Here is a 16,228-nt window from a genome sequence, read left to right as displayed (position 1 = left end):
CAATCCTGGGTGACAGAACGAGACTCCAATGGAGATGGGGTTTCACCACGTTGGTCAGACAGGTCTTGAACTCCTGACCTCAAATGATCTGCCTGCTTTGGCCTTCCAAAGTGCAGGTATTACAGGTGTGAGCCACCGCACCCATCCAATAAATGGGAACTTTAACTCAAAAAAAAAAAATTGTGGTAAAAGAATTGGTGTTAATTCTTTAAATATTTGGTAGATTCACCAGTTAAGCTGTCTGGTCTTCAGCTTTGCTTTGAGGGAATTTTTTTGATTACTACCTCAATCTCTTTCTTTGACATAGGTCTATTCAGATTTTCTGTTTTTTCTCAAGTCAGTTTCAGTAGTTTGTATCTTTCTGGTAATGTGTCTATTTCATCCAGGTTATCTAATTATTAGCATATATTTTATATAATTTTTAAATTCATATTGTAATGTTTTTTATGTCTGTAAGAACGGTAGTAGTGTCCCCTGTTTTATTCCTAATTTTAATAATTTGGTCTTCTCTATTTTTTTCTTGGTCAGTCTAGCTAAAGGTTTGTCAGTTTTATTGGTATTTTCAAAGAACCAACCTTTAACTATGTTGATTTTCTCCGTTGTTTTTCTATTCCCGATTTCATTTATTTCTCCTCTAATATTTATTATTTCCTTGCTTTGGGTTCAGTTTGCTGAGAGCTTTTTTTTTTTTCTTTTTCCTCTAGTTACCTCCAGTGGAATTTTAGGTGCTTGACTTGAGATTTTTGAAATGTCTGTGGGCTGAGTGCAGTGGCTCATGTCTGTAATCCTAGCACTTTGGGAGGCTGCAGTGGGAGGATTGCTTGAGCCCAGGAGTTTAAGGCCAGCCTGGGCGACATACTGAGACCTCATCCCTACAAAAAAAATTTAAAAATTAGCTGAATGTGGTGGCACACGCCTATAGTCACAGTTACTCAGGTGGCTAAGGCAGGACGATCGCTTGAGCCTGGGAGGTTGAGGCTGCAGTGAGCCGTGATTGTGCCACTGCACTCCAGCCTGGGAAACAGTGAAATCCTGTCTCGAAAAATGAAAACTAAAAAAAACAAAATATTTGTGGCAAGTTGCAGGGATGTGTACCTATAATCCCAGTACTTTGGGAGGCCAAGGAAGGAGGATTGCTTCTGGCCAGGAGTTGGAGACCAGCCTGGGCAATGTAGTGAGATCCCAGCTCTAAAAAGCATTTTACAATTAGTTGAGTATAGTGGTGCACACCTGTGGTCTCAGCTACATCTTAATTATATAACATTGTAGTTCAGACTAATACCAACTTCGTTTTGATAGTACACAAAAACTTCACTTCTCTAAAGCTCCACTCTCACCCCCTCCTTTATACTGTTATTGTCACACATTACATCTTTATACATTTTATGTTCATCACCTGGATTTATAATTATTGCATTATGCAATTATCTTTTTCTTTCCTTTTTTTTTGAGACAGAGTCTCCCTCTCTTGCCCAGGCTGGAGTGCAGTGGCACAGTCACTGCAACCTCCACCTCCCAGGTTCAAGTGATTCTAGTGCCTTAGCCTCCTGAGTAGTTGGGACTGCAGGCACACAACCATGCCCAGCTAGTGTTTGTGTTTTTAGTAGAGGCAGCGTTTCACCATGCTGGCCAGGCTGGTCTTAAACTCCTAACTTCAAGTGATCCTCCAGCCTCAGCTTCCCAAAGTGCTGGGATTACAGGCCTGAGCCACTGTGCCCAGCCAGTGCTTTTTATTTCTTTGTGCAGATTCACGTTAGTATTTCTCATAGGGCAGGTCTTCTAGCAACAAAGTCTCTCAGTTTTTATTTATCTAGAACATCTTAGTTTCTCTTCATTTTCAAAGGTAGTTTTGCCAGGTATAGAATTCTTGGTTGATAGTTTCTTCAGCATTTTGAACATGCCATTTCATTGCCTTTTGTCCTCCACTGTTGTATATGGTTGTTTTGTTTTGTTTTGTCTTGCTCTGTTGTGCAGGCTGGAGTGCAGTGGTGCAGCCACTTACCTCACTGAAGCCTCCACTTCCCAGGCTCAAGCAATCCTCTCATCTCAGCTACCTGGGTAGCTGGGACTACAGGCATGCACCACCATGCCCAAATATTTTAAATTTTTCTGTAGAGATGGGGTTTCACTACATTGCCAGTGCTGGTGTCTAATTCCTGGCTTCAAGCAATTCTTGAGTCTCAAGCCTCCTAAAGTGCTGGGGTTACAGGTGTGAGCAATGGTGCCCAGCACCGCCATTGTTTTTGATGAGAAATCAGCTATTATCTTATTGAGGATCCCTTGCATGTGATAAGTTGCTTTTATCTTGCTGCTTTCAAGATATTTCTGTCTTTGGCTTCTGTCAGTTTGATTTAATATGTTTAGATGTGGATCCCTGAGTTTTTCCTACATGTAGTTCCTTGAGCTTCTTGAATATGCAGATTTCATCATGTTTGGGAAGTTTGGGGCCATTATTTCTTCAAATAATATCTTTTTTCCTATTTTCCTTCTTTTGGGACTCTCATTATATATATGTTAGTAAACTTGATGCAGTGTTCCACAAACAGGTCTCTGAGATTCTATTCACTTTCATTCATTCTTTTTTATTTCTTTTCCTCAGACTTGACAATCTCAATTGACCTTCAAGTTCCCAGTTATTTCTTCTGCCTACTCTAATCTGCCATCAAGAACCTCTAGTGATTTTCCAATTTAAGTTACCATACTTTTCAACTCTAGAATTTCGGTTTGGCTCATTTTTGTGGTTTCTATCTGATTACTGATATCCTCTATTTGATGGGACATTGCTTTAATACTTTCCTTTAGTTCTCTAGTCTATAGAACTGAATGGTTTCTCTTATCTCTTTGAACATATTTTAAATAGCTGAATTACGTCTTTGTCTAGTAGGCCAGGCATGGTGGTTTGTACCTATAATCCCAGCACTTTGGGAGGTTGAGGCTGAGGCCTGGAGTTCAAGACCAGCTTGGGCAACTTAGCAAGACCCCACCTCTACCAAAAAAAAAAAAAAAAAAAAAAAAAGAAAAAAAATCTTTGTCTAGTAAGTCTAACATCTGGGATTTCTCAGGGACAATTTCTGTTTCTTTCTTTGTTTTCCCCTGTATATGGGCCATACTTTGTTTCCTTGCATCTTTCATAAATTTTTGTTGCAAATTGAATATTTTAAGTAATACAATGTAGCAATTCTGAAAATCAGATCCATGCTCCCAGGATTTGGTGTTACTGCTGCTTGTTACACTATTTGCTATTTATTATTTAGTGCCTTTTTTTAACTTATTCTTTAAAGTCTTACATTATTTGTCATGTGTGCCCACTGAAGTCTCTCCTTCGTTAGCTTACTGATCAGCTAATGATTAAATGGAGATTTACTTAAATTCTTGGAACCAATAAGTCTCTCCTAGTTTTTGCCAACGGGCTCTGTGTACATGTTGGAGCATACCTTCAGCACTCAGCCAAACAGTTAACAGCTATACCTTACCTTTCACTTCTTGCTAGTGCAGAGCCTCAAAATCAGCCAGGTGTGAGAGTTTCTGGACTTAGCAGGTAGGTCTTTTGTGACCATGCTCACAGCCTGCCCTATGCGTGTGCTTGACATTCCTGATTCCCAGGAATATGTCTTATGGTCTTCTAGTTTCCCAAGGATATATCAGAGTGTTTCAGAATTCCTGTGGACATCTTATTCCTCAGCGTTCCCTATTAAGCTTTTTGATTAGGATTTCCCCCCCCAACTATTATCCATTGCCTCATACAGCTGCCATGTTAAAACACTTGTCCGTAATTGTTTTCCAAAAACACTCTCTGTGGAGAGGCTTTGCACTAGACAGTTTTCATTCCGGTCAAATAAAGACAAACCTTTCAAATGAGGTCTTCCAGGGAACCACCAGACAGATGACATAATGACAGTTCACTGAGAGTAAGGCTTTGAAGGAGCTCCAGCTCCGTTCTGCTTGCCCTGGTTGGGGATGGAGGCTATTTTTCAAGGCAACTACTGAGCTAGAGAGTGAGGAATGGTCTAAGGCAAGTTAACACAAATCTCGCTGTTCTTACAGAAATTATTCTTGAATAAATGCTCCTTGAGTTGCTGTAAGACTTTGGTTACATTTCTAGAGTTCTGAGAAAGTTCATTCTGGTCCACTTGTTTGGCCATTTTGTTTTCCAAGCCAAACTGTATCCAGCTTTATTAAAGATACTTTCCATAAACAATCATGTTATTTCAGGCAGGACATGGGCAGACAATCATTAACAGTATACAATAATTTTCAAACTCCCTTCTTTGATGGACCACCAAAAATCAGAAAGCCGCTATAAAACCCAATGAAGTCTTCATCTGATGCTGCGAACAGGGAAAGTTTAGAGTGAGGATTGACATTTCACATTTAGCATGTTGTTTAACAACTTTTCACAAGCCGACCCTGCCTTTCAGGAATTGAAATGAAAATGGCAGAATTTAAAGATCCACAATCTAGAAATGGAACCATTGCTCTTTTGACAGGTGCCACCTCAGTGGCATCACTGGCAAGTCCAGATTGCCTGACACACTGGTTACCAATGACTGGGGGTCAGGTCCCAGCAGATGTCTGGGCTTAAGGGAGTTAAGTCTGTGCTGAAAGACGGAAAGGGAGAAGTGGACGTAAAAATGAATTTGTTTTTCTATACCACAGGCTTTTGTGTGCCAAGGGGTCCATGCGTGTCAAAGTCAGGGAATCCCTCCTCCTGGGAGCTAAGAGGAAGTCTCTCAAAACTAGGAGGGAAAGGTGTTTTCCCCACATCAATCCAGCTTTGGTGACATTCTATTAATGACATATGCCCCTTCCCCCAAAACAACAATGAAGTGTTCTGTGTGCTAACAACATAGCTTAAAAAAAAAAAAAAAAAGTAAAACAAAATTCTGCATTTTTATAAGACTTGATAAAAAAATAGTGTTTCAAATTGTACGGTCACCAGAAGTACACAGTTATAAAAATGCCCACACTTCACTTGGCATCTCCAGCACCTTCGGCTTTCTGTGCCTGGTCTGTTTTGGCATCTCCATTTTCTGCAAGGTTATTCCCTTCCTTGCCAGCATCAGCTTTTCCCTTTTTCCCTTTGGGTACCTTCTTTCCCTTGTTTGCAGGGGCCTTTTTAGGCTTGAGCTCTGGCTTTGGAGGAGCAGGTTTAGCAGACAACCTCGCGGATCTTCTCTGGTTCGTCCTTCACCTTGGCTTTATCTCCTTTAGCATCCCCTTCAGACTGTCTCTTGGGCATGGTGGCCACAGCGGCGGGACGTAGGTGCTGGGCGCGGGATGCAGCGGCGCATGAGCTTTGGCCTATCCGGGGGTCGTTCTCGCCTCTTCTTCTTTGCACTGCTCCTTTACGGCCATTTTTTTGGTTGTTGTTGCTTTTATGAAGGGATGAATTTTTGAGTGTCTTCATTCCACCAATTTCACTGATGTCACCTACAACACAGTTTTTAATTTCTAAAGTCTCACCGGCTGCATGTCTGTAGTCCCAGATACTTGAAAGGCAAAGAAAGAAGGATCCCTTGAGTCCAGGAATTCTGGGCTGTAGTGTGCTATGCTGATTGGGTGTCCGCACTAAGTTCAGCATCAGTATGGTGACCTCCTGGGAACAGGAGACCGCCAGTTTGCCTAAGAAGGGATGTCCCAGCCCAGTTCAGAAATGGAGCAGGTCAGAACTCCCATGCTGATCAGTAGTGGGATCAGGCTTGTGAATAGCCACTGCTCACCTGCCTGGGCAACCTAGTGAGTGAGAACGTGTTTCTTAAAAAAAAAAAAAAAGTCGCAGTGACTGTAGACTAATTAAATATTTAATCATGGGAAATGATTAGGGAAAATAAATAAAAAGGGAAACTATAATGCTCTCTCTCTGTTTTTTTTTTTTTTTTTTTCCTCTATCGCCCAGACTGGAGTACAGTGGATCAATCTTGGCTCACTGCAACCTCTGCTTTCTGGGTTCAAGCAATTCTCCTGCCTCAGCCTCCTGAATAGCTGTGACTACAGGCACACACCACCACACCCTGCTAGTGAGAAACTAATTCTCATAGAGGCCTTCCCAGAGTAGATGTAGATTTAAAGGCATTTCTGTATTTAGTCTTCTCAAAATTAAGGCTGGGCCCAGTAGCTCATACCAGCACTTAGGGAGGCCAAGGCAGGCAGATCACCTGATAATCAGGAGTTCAAGACCATCCCGGCCAACATGATGAAACTCCCATCTCTACTAAAAATACAAAAATTAGTCAGGTGTGGTGATATGTACCCACAGTCCCAGCTACTTAGGAGACAGAGGAAGGAGGATTACCTGAGCTTGGGAGGTAGAGGTTGTAGTGAGCCAAGATCACACCACTCCAGCCTGGGCAGCAGAGCAAGACCCTGTTGGAAAGAGGAGAGGGAGAGGGGAATGGGCGAGGGAGATGGAGGGGAGGGAGGGAGGAAGGGAAGTGGGGGAAGGGAGGGAAGGGAACAGAGGGAGGAAGGGGAGAGAAAAGAAAGAGAGAAAGGAAAGAAAGAAAAGAGAAAGAGAAGAAAGGGGGAGGGAAGGAAAGAAGGAGGGAAGGAGGGAAAGGAAAGGAAAGCAAAGGAGAGAGAGAAGGAAGGAAAGAGAGAAAGGAATAAAGAAAAAAGGAGAAAGGGGGGAGGAAGGAAGGAAAGGAAAGGGAGGGAGGGAGAGAGGAAGGGAGGGGAGAGAAGGAGGGAAGGAAGAATGGAATGAAAGAAGGAGGGAGGGAAATGAAAAGGAAGGAAAGAAAGAAAAGAAAGGGAAGGAAGAAAGGGAAAGAAGGAGGGAGGGAAAAGAAAAGAGGGGAGAGAGGGAAGAAAGAAGGGAGGGAGGAAAGGAGGGAAAGAAGAAAGGGAAAGGAGGAAGGGAAATGAAGGAAAGAAGGAACAAAGAAGGAAAGAAAGAAGTAAAAGGAGGGGTGGGAAGGAGGGAAGGAAGAACGGAAAAGAAAGGAGGGAGGGGAATGAAGGGAAGAAAGAATGAAAGAGAAAGAAAAAGGGAGGGAGAGAAGGAAGAAAGGGAAAGAAGGAGGGTGGGAAACAAAGAAAGAAGAAAGAATTAAAAAACCCATAAGGTTAAAGTAAACCCTTTTTTTCCATACAAATTAAACACATGAGTTCAAATTACAGCTTTGCTTCTTAATAGCTTGGTAACTTGGGACAAATTATGTAAGCTCTCTGTTCCTCAGTTACCTCATTTGTGAAATAGGGCAATAATAATATCTACCATGTAAGGTTATTGTGAGGATTAAATGTGAAGTACCAATCACGAATACCTGGCAGCCCAATAGATACTCCCTGTAATAATTATTATTTTTATAATTTCTGCAAAAGTATGGTAATGATAATTGGGTTAACCTAAAGGCAGATTTTCTTTTGTTTCTTCCTGTTTATTTTCTTTCTTTCATTCACTTTAAAGAATTAAAAAGAAAGGCCGGGCGCGGTGGCTCACGCCTGTAATCCCAGCACTTTGGGGGGCCGAGGTGGGTGGATCACAAGGTGAAGAGATCGAGACCATCCTGGTCAACACGGTGAAACCCCGTCTCTACTAAAAATACAAAAAAGTAGCTGGGCATGGTGGCACTTGCCTGTAATCCCAGCTACTCAGGAGGCTGAGGCAGGAGAATTGCCTGAACCCAGGAGGCAGAGGTTGCGGTGAGCCGAGGTCGCGCCATTGCACTCCAGCCTGGGTAACAAGAGCGAAACTCCGTCTCTAAAAAAAGAATTAAAAAGAAGACAGATTCTAGCATTTTGCAATAAACATTTACATCACAATGAATTTATTCTTTTTATTGACATACAAACAAAATGTCATTTGTTTATTCAATAAACATTTATTAAATGCCTAGTAAATTTTAGACATTATGCCCAGCACAGGGATCACAATGACATTAAGATGTAGTGTCTTCCCTCAAGGAGCTGATAGTCCAGGAGACTGACAGGTAGACAGGTGATTACATGCAGTGTAGCAAAGGCTGTGATGTGATACAAGAATACAAGTGGGAGTATGTGATAGCAGTATGGTTTTGAGCAGTTCCTCCTCTTAGATTTATCCCTTTTTCTTTGGCTATAAAGCAAAAGAATTGGTCCTATTTTTTTTTTCTTAACTGTGCAAATTAAACCATAAATTTTAAACTTTATAAAGATAAGTGGCCAGGTGCAGTGGCAATCCTAACACTTTGGAAGGCCGAGGTGTATGGATTACCTGAGGTCAGGAGTTCGAGACCAGCTTGGTCAACATGGTGAAACCCTGTCTCTACTAAAAATACAAAAATTAGCTGGGCATGGTGGCAGGTGCCTATAATCCCAGCTACTCAGGAGTCTGAGGCAGGAGGATCACTTGAACGTGGGAGGCGGAGGTTGCGGTAGGCTGAGATCCAGCCATTGCTCTCTGGCCGGGGTGACAGAGCAAGACTCCATCTCAAAAAAAAAAAAAAAAAAAAAAAAAAAAGACAAGCAATTTGAATTATGGAGGACACTAGAAACAGCGTTTCCTACAGAGTCGGCTTCCTACCACCATAGTTACTTCTGGGGTTTTTGACCTGAAAGTTCTATGGCATATTTTTTCTTTGTTTTCCACTTTTTGTTTTTTCTATTTTTTCCCCTCTTTCTCTCCTCTGCTTTGTCTTCTAGAGACCTAGGTAGTTCCCAGAGGAATAGTGCTTTATGGAGTCTAATGGTGATTTATTGGGTAAAAACAGAAAACCATTTTTTTTTACCTGCAAGTTCCATAGCAAAAAATTAATATAAGCTTTTCATGCAGTTTCACACATTGAAAATGCAGGTATTTTTAATTCCTTGCTCTTTTCAGAATTCTGATTCGCAGTCCTCTGACAACTGTTGAAGATCCATATTTGTTTAAATTACCAGCATTAAAATACCTCTAAGTATTACAGTACTCTCATTAGCTGTGAGATGATTTATGCTCTTTTTAAGTTTTTCATCAATGATTAAGTATTTTGCATTTAGGCTAAAAAGTCATAATTTAAATTTAACTGGGTTATTGAAAAAAAGTTATTGGCAAAGAAAAGTATTAAGAAAGGATGTATAATGGTCAAGACAGCCAGCAGGGGAAGAGGACAGTGTTGAAGAACCCATATAGATTTGGAACATGCAAACACATGGAGGAATATTACTTAACTAAGAAAGGAAGGAGGAATAGTGTTCATTATTCTAAAAAGGAAGAAAAGAGTAAATAATCAACATGAGTGAATCCAATATGAAAATGAGAAGTAAGATAATGGTTAAAAAAAAAAAAGGACAAGTTCTACTCTTGAATATCATCAATTTGATGATGCAAATCAACTTAGATTTCTTTAATAAGAGCTCTCTGGAATTTTGCAGCAGATAAACTCTTGAGCTGACTTGTTTTATAGAAAAGCCAAAATTGAAGTAATCACATGTCCTTGAAATATCTTTTTTAAGTACAGAATTTTTGTATTGGCGTTTATATCACGAATGTTTCGGTTTTCCTCTTCAGAGACATGGGAACAACACAAGTCCCACTTACAACAGTTAAGAACATCCTCATGATGACTCTTGAATTAGAAAAACTCTAAGTTATTTTTTCTTAGATTTATTTTCACTTAATTGGTTCTTTAGGTTTGTTTTAGTATTCTCTTAAGTTAGGTTTATTGAGATATAATTTTCATATAACAAAATTCACCCTTTTTTTTTTTTTTTTTTTTTTTTTGAGACAGAGTTTCACTTTTGTTACCCAGGCTTGAGCACAATGATGCAATCTCCGCTCACCGCAACCTCTGCCTCCTGGGTTCAGGCAATTCTCCTGCCTCTGCCTCCTGAGTAGCTGGGATTACAGGCACGCGCCACCATGCCCAGCTAATTTTTTGTATTTTTAGTAGAGACGGGGTTTCACCATGTTGACCAGGATGGTCTCGATCTCTTGACCTTGTGATCCACCCGCCTCGGCCTCCCAAAGTGCTGGGATTACAGGCTTGAGCCATTGTGCCCAGCCTAAAATTCACCCTTTTTAAGTGTACAGTTTGATGAGTTTTGACAAATGTATATTGACATAACCACCACTACATTCCCAATATAAAGCATTTCTGTCACCTCAAAAACGCCCCTCATGTCCCTTTGTAGTCAATCCCCTCCTCCCACCATCAGCCCCTGTTAGCTTCTAATCTGATTTCTGTTCCTATAGTTTTGCCTTTTCCAGAACGTCTTATAAATGAAATCACATAGTGTGTAGCCTCTTGTATCTGGCTTCTTTTACTTAGCATAATTTTTTTTGAGACAGTTTCACTCTGTCACCCAGGCTGCAGTGCAGCCACATGACCTCAGCTCACTGCAACCTCTACCTCCCAGCTTCAAGCAATTCTCCTGCCTCAGCCTCCCGAGTAGCTGGCTGAGATTACAGGCACCTGCCACCATGCCTGACTATTTTTTCATATTTTTAGTAGAGACGAGGTTTCACCATGTTGGCCAGGCTGATTTCAAACTTCTGACCTCAAGTGATCCACCCACCTCGGCCTTCCAAACTGCTGGAATTACAGGCATGAGGCACTACACCTGGCCTCACTTAGCATAATTTTTTTGAGATTATGCTACCGTCCATATTGTTGCACCTATCAGTACAGCTGGCCCTCCATATCTGCAGGTTCCTCATCCATGGATTCAACTAACCGTGGATGGAGAGTATTTGGAAAAAGTAAAATATATGAAATAATAAAAACAGTAGAAAATTTAAAATACGATATATTTACATACCATTTATACTGTATTAGGTATTTAAAGTATACCCAAGTGTAGGGCTGAGGGCCCCACAGGGTCGTGGGATGAGTCTTATGCTGTGCTGAGGTGCAGGATCCAAGAAATAAAGAGATAGGACACAGAAGTACAAGAAAAATGCAGCTGGGCTCAGGGTGCCACTCCATCTGTAAGCAGAGTCAGACGAGGCCCCGAATGTCCAGAAGCATGAATATTTATTGTGTATAGGTTAGGGGGCAGAGCAGTGAGTGAAATCATCTTTAAGGATAGTGATCGGGTCATGAGCAATAAAACATGGGTCCACCCCCATTAGGTCACCTAGGCCAGGAGGTGGACAGCACGCAGCAAGGGGCCCGTTCCCATGAAGGCAAGGGCCATATGCAGTAAGGGGTCCACCCTCATTAGGTCACCGAGGCTTGAAGGTGGGCCGTGCGCAGTGAAGAGAGTGCGGTGTGCAATACTTTTATCTATGGGCAAACTACTTCTAAGATGATTTATAGGAGGATGCTTTAAGTCACATAGGAGTGTCAGAGCTGTCAAGGTTACCGCCACCTTCTGGCAGCTCCCATGGGTTCTATGGGAAGATGCTTTTCGAGCAGTAGCAACAGCTGATAAAGTTCACAGTCACCAAGGTGGATTGCCGTTCTGAGGGCAGCCTTCCACAAGAACTGGAGCAAGGTCCTACAGCTCCTTTATCAGGATTAGTGGCTCTTGCCCCAAGCCTACCATACAGTGGGTATCTTTACGATACTGAATGCTGCTGCCTGGGCCATGGATTCTTGTCCTGGTATAACTGTTTTCCCTTAAATCATGCTCTGCACTGTGTCTGCTCCAGGCATTCCTCCGATTATAAGCTGCTTATTCCTTAATTTATGCTCTGTACTGTGTCCAGTCTAGGCGTTCCTCCGATTATGAACTAAGATATAACTATAGGTATATACATAGAGAAATATTCCTTAGGCACTCATACTATCAACTATTATATGATTATATATAGAGGATTATATAAAGGGATTCAAGCCCTATTTCTATAAACTAATATATAATTATGTAAAGGATTATATAAAAGGAAATAGCTGAGTAGTAACACTATAAAGGGAGATATTCCTCAAGCCCTAACTGTGCCAGGGTTCTGCTTAGCTCTCATTCTTCGGTGCCTATATGGGGGGTTGCCCACACCCAAGGCTATATACAAATACTATGTTATTTCATAGAAAAGACTTCAACCCCTGTGGACTTTGGTATCTATCTGTAGCGGTCCTGGAGCCAATCCCCTGCAGACACCGAGGGACAACTGTTCACTCCTTTTCATTGCTCAGTAGTATTCCAGTTGTGTGGATGTATCCATTTGTTTATCCATTCATCAATGTATGGACATTTGGGTTGTTTTCAATTTTTTGGCAATTATGAATAAAACTGCTAAAAACACTCATATACAGGTCTTTGTGTGTGAACCTATGTTTTCATTTCTTTTGGGTAAATACCTAGGAGTTGGATTGTTCACATGCTAAGTGCATATTTAACTTTTTAAGAAACTGCTAAACTGTTTCCAAAAGTGACTATGCCATTTTACATTTCCACCAGCATTGTGTGAGTGTTGCAGTTGTTCTATAACTTTAGCAGATTATTATTTTTTTTTCTTTGACATAGTCTTGCTCTATCCCCAGGCTAGAGTGCAGTGGCACTATCTCGGCTCACTGCAACCTCCACCCCCTGAGTTGAAACAATTCTCCTGTCTCAGCCCCCCAAGTGGCTGTAGGCACCCGCCACCACACCCAGCTAATTTTTGTATTTTTAGTAGAGATGAGGTTTCACTCTGGCCAGGCTGGTCTTGAACTTCTGACTTCAACTGATACACCTGCCTTGGCCTCCCAAAGTGCTGGGAGGTGTGAGCCACCATGCCCAGCCCAGCTGACTCTTTTTTTTTTTTTTTTTTTTTTAATTGCCAAAGCAGGAGTGCAGCTTCACAATCTCAGCTGACTGCAATGTCCGCCTCCCAGGTTCAAAGGATTCTCCTCCCTCAGCCTCCTGAGTAACTGGGATTACAGGTGCCCACCACCATGCCCAGCTAATATTTGTATTTTTAGTAGAAACAGGGTTTCAGCTTGTTGGCCAGGCTGGTCTCAAACTCCTGGCCTCACATGATCCACCCCGGCCTTGTCCTCCCAAAGTGCTGGGATTACATGCGTGAACCACCACGCCTGGCCCGGCCCAGCCCAGCAGATTCTTATATTTCAGTTTTTAAAGAAATGTTTGCCTTTCTACTGCTAGATGTGTAGTGGAATCTCATTATGGTTTTAATTTGCATTTGTTTAATAGCTAGTGATGTTGAATGTCTGTTCATGTGCAAATATCTTCTTTACTAAATTGTTCAAATCGCCATATTTTAATTGAATATTAATGTTTTTATTAATGAGGTTTTTCCCCTGTAATCCCATGAGAGATTATTTATTATTGAGTTTTAAGAGTACTTTATAGATTCTAGATACAAGTCCTTTCAGGGACCAGGTGCAGTGGCTCACACCTATAATCCCAGCACATTGGGAGGCTGAGGCAGGAAGATTGCTTGAGGCCAGGTGTTTGAGACCACCTGGGCAATATGGTGAAACCTTGTCTCTATAAAAACAATATAAACTATAAAAACTATAGTTCTATAAAAACTATAAAAACAATCCAGGTGTGGTGGTACATACCTGTGGTCCCAGCACTTTGGGATTGCTTGAGCCTGGGAAGTCAAGGCTGCAGTGAGCCATGATCACCACTGCACATCAGCCTGGATCACAGAGTGAGATGCTATATCAACAATTAAATAAGTAAATAAATTTAAAAAAAAAAAGGCCCTTTAGATATGTGTTTAGTAAATATCTTCTCTCAGATTGTGGTTTGTCTTTTCATTCTGTTAAAAGTGTTCTCTGGCTGGGCACAGTGACTCATGCCTGTAATCCCAGCACTTTGGGAGGCCAAGGTGGGTGGATCACCTGAGGTCAGGAGTTCGAGACCAGCCTGGCCAACGTGGCAAAATCCCATCTCTACTACAAATACACAAATTAGTGGTGGCTGTTATCCCAGCTACTCAGGAGACTGAGGCATGAGAAATGCTTGAACCTGGGAGGTGGAGGTTGCAGTGAGCCGAGATTGCACCACTGCATTCCAGCCTGGGCAACAGAATTAGACTCTGTCTCAAAATAAAAAATAAATAATAAAAATAAAATTGTTTTCTGAAGAGCAGAAGTTTTTAATTTTTATAAGCTTTAAGTTAGCAATTTTTTCTTACATGGCTTGTGTCTTTTTGTTTCTTACCTAAGAAATCTTTAAGAACCTGTTGTCTAATCCAGAGTCAAAAAGATTTTCTTTTATGTCTTCTCCCAGAAATTGTATAGTTACATTTAGGTCTGTGATCTATTTTGAGTTAATTTGCATATATGGTGTGAGGTATCTATTTTTTTTTTCAATTTTATTTTTTATTTTTAGTAGAAACAAGGTCTCACTATGTTGCCCAAGCTGGTCTCAAACTCCTGGCCTCAAGTGATCCTCCTGCCTCACCCTCCTAGAATGCTGGGATTACAGACATGAGGCACTGTGCCTGGCTTTCTTTGCAGTTAAAATTATATATACATATATACGTAATGTATACATATACATACACACACACACATACATACATACATACATACATACATATAAGCCAGGTGTGGTGGCCTACACCTGTAAGTCCCAGCTACTGGGAATGCTGAGACAGAAGGATCATTTGAACCCAGAAGGTGGAGGTTGCAGTGAGCCAAGATGGCACCACTCCAGCCTGGGTGACAGAGCAAGACCCTATATATATATCTGCAGGGCCCTATTGTGAGTTTGTTACACAACTTACTGCAACTTAAATTATGCCACCTGCCCCCCAACACACAATATGGCAAGCTAAATAGAAACTCAGATATGCTAAGGCTAGTTGAGGGCATTATACAAGATTAGCATGGAATGGGCCCTTCATTTAGCACTCTGCCGCATTCATTTTTGTCAGGTCACTTTCTTATCTTCACCACGTTGTCAAATATGTTTTATTGCTCTAGCCTCGTTTTCCTCAGCCTCCTGCAGCATCTTCCATGTCAGCTAGATCCCTTCCTCTCTGGATGAAGTCCTCTTCATCAACCAGTTTTCTCACTTGGTTCTCTAACATAGTGAGGTTCTGTCTGCTTTTTTCTTTACCATTAGTGGATAAAAAAAAATGCTCCTATTCTCTGTAACCATTTGTCATCAAGACCCGAAAGACATTGAACTAACTGCCCTATTGGAGTTCATTATTTGAAGTCGTCAGGAGTTTACACATTTATATACAAAGAAAGTAGGCCAGCTCATTTGAGTCTTGGCTCATGTGTAATGATCTTTAATGCGTATTGGAAAATTACTATTCTCAAGTAAGGGTAATCTATACCTCAGGTCATTTACAGTCTCAAAGATTTGTCAGTATACTTTAAAACAGTTCTGGGAACAGTTAAGGAGACTAAAGAATCCTGAAAACTAAATGCAATATCTGATGTTTGATTGGATTCTGAATTTTTTTAAGCCATGATATGATTGGGACAATTGTGAAAATTTGTATATGGACTACATAGTAGGCAATGATATTAAGTTTCATTGAGTGATAATAGTCTTCTGGTTATGGAGGAGAATGCCTTGGTTCTTAGGGGCTGCACACTGAATTATTTAGTGGTGAAGATTCATTATATCTGCAACTAACTCTCTTTTTTTTTTTTTTTGAGACAGAGCTTCGCTCTTGTTACCCAGGCTGGAGTGCAATGGCATGGTCTCAGCTCACCGCAACCTCCGCCTCCTGGGTTCAGGCAATTCTCCTGCCTCAGCCTCCTGAGTAGCTGGGATTACAGGCATGCACCACCATGCCCAGCTAATTTTTTTGTATTTTTAGTAGAGACAGGGTTTTACCATGTCGACCAGGATGGTCTCGATCGCTTGACCTCATGATCCACCTGCCTCGGCCTCCCAAAGTGCTGGGATTACAGGCTTGAGCCACCACACCCGGCCTTTTTTTTTTTTTTTTTTTTTTTTTTTTTAAATCCTGGATAGAGAATAACATACAAATTCAGTGTGTGTGTGTGTATGTGTGTGTGTGTGTGTGTGTGTGTGTGTGTGTGTGTAATTAAAAAACTGGCATTTTTTAAGAGTCAAAGATAGCTGTCTTGTAAATTGTCCCACAATCTGGATTTGTCTGTTTCCTCATGATGAGATTCAAGTTGAGCATTTTAAGGAAGAATACTGCATAGGTGATACATCCTTCCTGCCTCGTGACCACAGGTGGCCCATAATGCTAAGTTTGATCACTTGATTAAGATGATCTTCCAGATCTCTCCATTGTCATCATTTTGCTGGGTGCAGTGGCTAACGGTTGTAATCCCAGCACTTTGGAAGGCTGAGGTGGGCAGATCACTTGAGTCCAGGAGTTCTAGACCAGCCTGAGCAACAAGGTAAAACCCTGTCTCTACCAAAAATACAAAAA

General features: G+C 41.3%; 1 protein-coding gene and 1 pseudogene across 1 annotated transcript in view; both read left to right on the top strand.

Annotated features, from left to right (window-relative positions):
* The window catches only part of LOC101047039 (leucine-rich repeat-containing protein 37A2-like), a 57,928-nt gene that overhangs the window by 15,262 nt on the left and 26,438 nt on the right, over window positions 1-16,228 (top strand).
* LOC104650190 (leucine-rich repeat-containing protein 37A2-like) overlaps window positions 1-16,228 on the top strand; it is a 62,554-nt pseudogene that overhangs the window by 39,377 nt on the left and 6,949 nt on the right.

The sequence above is a fragment of the Saimiri boliviensis genome, chromosome 17, assembly GCF_048565385.1.
Source record: "Saimiri boliviensis isolate mSaiBol1 chromosome 17, mSaiBol1.pri, whole genome shotgun sequence".
Classification (NCBI taxonomy): Eukaryota; Metazoa; Chordata; class Mammalia; order Primates; family Cebidae; genus Saimiri; species Saimiri boliviensis.
This window is presented reverse-complemented; position numbering and strand designations above follow the sequence as displayed.